The following is a 5,582-nucleotide window of genomic DNA, read 5'->3' on the forward strand; positions in this document are numbered from 1 at the left end:
GTCAGGAACACCCAGATTGTAGAAGTGCATAGGGCAAGCTATGGGGAAAGGTGCAGAGCTTCCATGCCCACTCTGAGCAGACCACTGTCCCAGATCGCCACATGTTTGCCAACCCAGAAGCTCTCCAACCCTCTCCTTTTGGTAAAAACCCAAAAGTAATGGAGGCATCATTGATTAAATGATTGATTAAATCACTGGCCATTGGTGATTAATTCAACCTCCAGCACTCCTCCTCCCTTCCCTGGAGACCAGGGGCAATGGGACTGAAAGTTTCAACCCTCTTATCACAGACTCAGTTCTGCTGGCAACTAGCCCTCATCCTTAGGTGTTTTCCAAAAGTCATCTCATGCATATAACAAAATATACCTTTATGCTCTCATCTAGGAAATTCCAAGGGTTTTAGGAGCTCTGACCAACTATGTATTTCTTACAAATCACATTAATATACTATGACACACCTCTCTTCTCCAGAATCACTCTCCTATGCATTACACAAGTGTCAGAAATAGAAGTTTCACCTTTGATAGAAACAAGAAGCCTCTGTAATTTGTACTATACATAGAAAGTAAATGGAAGAGGGGTAAATGACTTAGCAGAGAATCTAGCACAAGTGCGTACAAAGGAAGTACCAATGAGGAGATCATTGATTTCTCTGGAATCCACTGAAAAGTTAGGCATTGAAGACTCAGGAGTGGCTGGTACTGCAGAGGGGTAGGAACAAGACAGGGGTTAAAACTAAGAAATAGTTTGGACAGTTGTGTAAAGGAGTGGTTGCGCTCCCAGTCTTTGTTCCCTGTCTTGATACTATTATTTTTTTTATGATGCTGAACCAGAGGGACTTCTGGCTTGGAATACTACGCATTAGAGAAGAGAAATTTGAGGGCTCCTGTTGGAAACTGAAGCTCTAAGTAAAACTCTGCCTTCTGATTAGAAAAGCTTCCCAGATCCTTTTTCCCCACAAACCTCCAGGAAACCAATAGCAAGGTTGATAAATATTAAGAAGCAGCATAGCATCCTTTTCTTACACCTTACTGATACTGACATTTGCAGGCTACTGATCAAAGAGCAGCCTGCCAATCAACTGCTCTGTAATGAATCCCTCCTGCTCCCTGTATCAGCAGCACATGATCACATGACGATTATGATCCCAGTGTTTTATGGTGACTCCCTGCTTGCATATTAATGAACAACATAGTTCCAGAAAGAGATAAAAGTGTCCCTGTGCCTCTTGGTGGACTCTTCACTCAGAAGGGCAGGATCATGGGCAGCTCTATGTCCTAGAGACCACAGAGTCATGCTTCCATCTGGGAGCATCCTGCTGCGACTCCTGCTTTGAGGCCATCTTCATACATTTTGTTTAAAAAAAATTTACTATCTTCTAACCATGCTAGCATGTCTCAGTAAGCTGTATCACAGTTCTGTTTTGACAGTCGCATAACAGTATACATTTATTATTTAGAAATATGAATGCAGATATCTGAAAAAAAATACTAAAAGTATTGACTGTGGCTGTACCTGAGGTGAATGAAGCAGGAAGCAGAGGAAGGACAGTTGTTTTCTGAAAAATATCCTCTTAGAGCTTTTCAGTTTTTGAAAAATAATTTGTATCTAATGCTTTAATATGAAAGAGCAGGAGACAGAAGGGGAGAGAATGAGCTCAAGACGGTCTAGTAGGTCCCACAGAGAAGAGAGAGTAAGTGTAAACAACGTATTTGTAATTACCAATTTCAAGGATCTCATGGGCTACTCAGAGTTCCAAAACAAAAGGGACAGTAGACTGACAAGTTGAAGTTCTTTTTGGAGAAGAATACTGGTTAAAAATAAATTAGTTGAAAATAAGTTTTATAATTTAAAGCCTATCTAAAGTGCACAACAATAAGCATTTAAGGTTTATATTGATTTTTCTCAGTTTCTGTGAATAAAGTTGCAATAAAAATGTAAAGCATTTACACATCTTTTGTTTATTTGGCCTAAAGATTGTCCTTTCACCCTGCTACAATTGAGGTTATTTTTCTTTGCCAGATCCCAAAAGAAAGAATTCTGGGCCCAAAAGAATGAAACTTTGCAGACTCTCAGAACTTGTCAAATTGCTTTCTGAGAGATTTTTAACAATATTACCACTTGCCAGGTAACAACTGAGAGGAGATTATGAAAATTTTATGAGTTTTGAGACCTGCAAATAGCCCACTATGGATTATGCACATAATGGAAAATAGCAGGAAAAATAATTAGAAAATTGTATTTGAATCAGTTCAGGAAGGTATGGCTGACATATTTTAACATACTACATTGGCAATGGGGAGCCATTTTTTTAAAATGAGGGATAAAAAAAGAGTAAAGGCCAAGGATATGATCCAATTCAGTAAGTATTTATGGAATTTCTACACTATTCTATGCATGATGCAGTGTACAAAATAAATAAGATATGCCCTTTGCTTTCCAGGGTTCAGAGTTTTAGAGGGAATGCCTGACACAATGATAAATAACCTTTAGACACAATATTGATTTGATAAGTAGGACAGAAGTTGTAGATATCAACCAGAATACAGGGGTAGGATACTTGAAATTTAATGGAGAGAACCTTGGGGAAACTCATAAAGTGTCTAGTTAGAGTTAGGTCTTGAAAACCCTACAGCAACACATAGAGATGAAAGTTAAGGGCATCCGGGAAGGAAGAGGGTACTATTCATATTCAGAGAATACATACATTTCCATAGAAAGAAAACAAAAGGTAAGTCCCATTCGAGTCAGCCTGTTAAATGAATGGTCAAGGGCTATACCTTATCAGGTAGAAAAATACTTGGTGCATTATACCTACTCAATAATATGTTGTATGTAAATAAGTCATTTTGAATATCTAAACTCATAACTTTTATAATTAAAATGTATTATTTTTATAATTAAAAAATGAAAACTATTCTGTGACAAAAAGGAGTCCATAGTTAATGCAAATAAGATGCAACACTGAAACAAAGGGAGATTAACCCTGACAAGCAAAAATTTTTTTTTTCAGAATAGTGAACAATTGAGGAAACTCATGTTAAAATATCTTGATGTAAATAAATTGCAAAGTAAGGTCATTTGCTTACCAGTAGTTATTAAGGCTAAATGAAGTGAGCGTTTGAAGGACTATCTACAAATAGAAAGTTTAAAAAAAAAAAAAGGAATAAAAATATTTCACCTGAGTGTATCAGGAAAGATGTAGCTAGAAGGCAGAAAGAATGATGTGTATGATCTAAATCCGAAGCGGATCGGTGAAGGTTATCAGTTTGAGAACAGAAAAAGTACACTCTGAGCATGTAGGTTACCATTCTCCTTGGGTGGAATATTGAGAAAATCTTTTCTAAGACGCCAGCGAGTGCATTATTAAATAATCTAAATATGAGGTTTAGGTAAGGTAGAGATGATAAAATTAAGAAGATATTATGAGGCAAAATTTGATACATGAAGAACAATTTTCTACAATGGAGGGGTAGAAAAGCAAGAGTTTATAGTCAGAGGGGCTTCAGTTTCTTGACCACTTGAAAGCACATGACTTGTGAGGACATCACAATAGTACCTAAAAGCTGGCTGAGGGTGCGGAGTAGACCTGGCTAAGGGCTTGGCTGAGCAGGCTGCCTCAGAGCCAGAAAAGCTCTTCTCTCCCCTCCTCACATGGGAAGGCACACGCCACCCCAGGCATCTCCTTGGGCAGCTGGCTGAGAGATACAGCATCCTTATTCCACAGTACCTCCAAACCTTCCAGAAAGCTTAAAATTAATAATCAGGCACATAAAAATGGATATAAAATAAACTTTTAGTGCCTCTGCCATATCCCTGGTCCCTTTATTTGGTCCTTCTGTACCATAATCACATTCCTTTATGATCTGCTTCGGCAATGAAAAAGTAAGTATAGAACGGCTCAGAATTTTTATAAATGGATTATTTCCTCTTTCTTCAAACATCACTGAAATATATTTTCTCTTGAGGCCTCTAAGCATCTGGCTGGGAAATAGACGGTTTGTTTCATTTTAATTTTCATGCAATGAATTGTAACAATTTTAAGTGCCAAGTTTCATGAGTTTTGACAAATGGAAATGCCTGTATAACCACCATGCTAAACAAGATAGAGAACATGTTCATGACCCCAGAATGTTCCCTTGTGACCCTTTCAGTTGGTCTCCTCTCTCTGCCTTTCTTCCCACTCCGAGGCAACCTCTGCTCTGATTTCTATCACAATGCGTTAGTTTTCTACTGCTGGAAACTCATGTAAATGAAATCATCCACAGTGTACTGTTTCATGGAAGGTTTCCTTCTGCCAGTGCAATACTTTTCTTTTTGTTTTTAAAGAGTCATTCACGTTGCTTATGTATCAGCTGTTCATTCCAGTTTATTTCTGAGTAGTGCGTTCTCTTATGAATTGAGCACAATTTATTTTTGCACTCAGCTATTAATGGATATTTGTGCTGTTTCCAGTTTGGGCCTACCATAAATAATGATTTTATGAACAATTTTGGACAAAAACTCTTTATAAAAATATGCTTTTTATTTCTCTTGGGCAAATATTTAGAAATAAAATTGCTGAATCATGGGGTAGATATGTGCTTAACTTAATGAGAAACTCTAAAGTACATTTACATTTTATAATATGTGGTAGAATGGCCGTCCAAAGCTGCCTGTGTCCTGATCCCCAGAACTTGTAAATATGTTACCTTATATGACAAAAGGGATTTTGCAGATGTGATAGGTTAAGGATTTTGAGGTGGGGAGATTATCCAGGATTATCCTGGTGGGCCCAAGGTAATTCCAAGTAATCCCTTGTAATAAGAGGAAAGCAGGAACAGTAAAATCAGAGAGAGGAATATGATAATGAGAGAAGAGGTTGGAGCAGTGCACTTTGAAGTCGGAGGGAGGAGAGGACCATGAGCCAAAGAATGCAGGCTGACTTTAAAGACAGGAAAGGCAAAGAAACAGATGCTCTTCTGAAGCCTCAGAAGAACACAGTCCTACCAATTGATTTTAGACTTCTGACCTCTAGAACTGTAAGAGGATAAATGTGTGTTGTTTTATGTCAAGCTGTATTTTTTCAGAGAAGCAAGAGGAAACTAATACTGTCAACAGTAAGATATGACAGTTGAATCACATCTTACCAAATTTGAAATCGTCACACTGTCTTAATTTTAGCCATACCACTAGGTATATAGTTGAACCTCACTGTGATTTTAATTTGCAATTTGAGTTTTCCGAAAGATTTTTAAATTTGAGTATCTTCTCAGTATTTTGTCAAAATTCACAATTTTTATGGTCTGACGAGTTTAACCATTATTTTTATTATAGTTTGCCTTTTTATTATTGAGTTGAAAAGGCCTCTTATGAATTCCAGATACTAGTATTTTATGCTATATATATTACAACATTTTCTCTAATTTGTGGCTTGTATTTTCATTTTCTTAATGATATATTGTGATAGGCAGATAATTTTAATATTGATGAAATTTAACTAATCTTTAGTTTTTATGGTTAGTGCTGTTTGTGGTTTTGTTTTTGTTCTGTCTGGAGTTCGTTGAGAATTTTGAATTAGTAGATGTATACTTTCTATTAAA

Source organism: Camelus dromedarius, chromosome 4, assembly GCF_036321535.1.
Source record: "Camelus dromedarius isolate mCamDro1 chromosome 4, mCamDro1.pat, whole genome shotgun sequence".
Lineage (NCBI taxonomy): Eukaryota > Metazoa > Chordata > Mammalia > Artiodactyla > Camelidae > Camelus > Camelus dromedarius.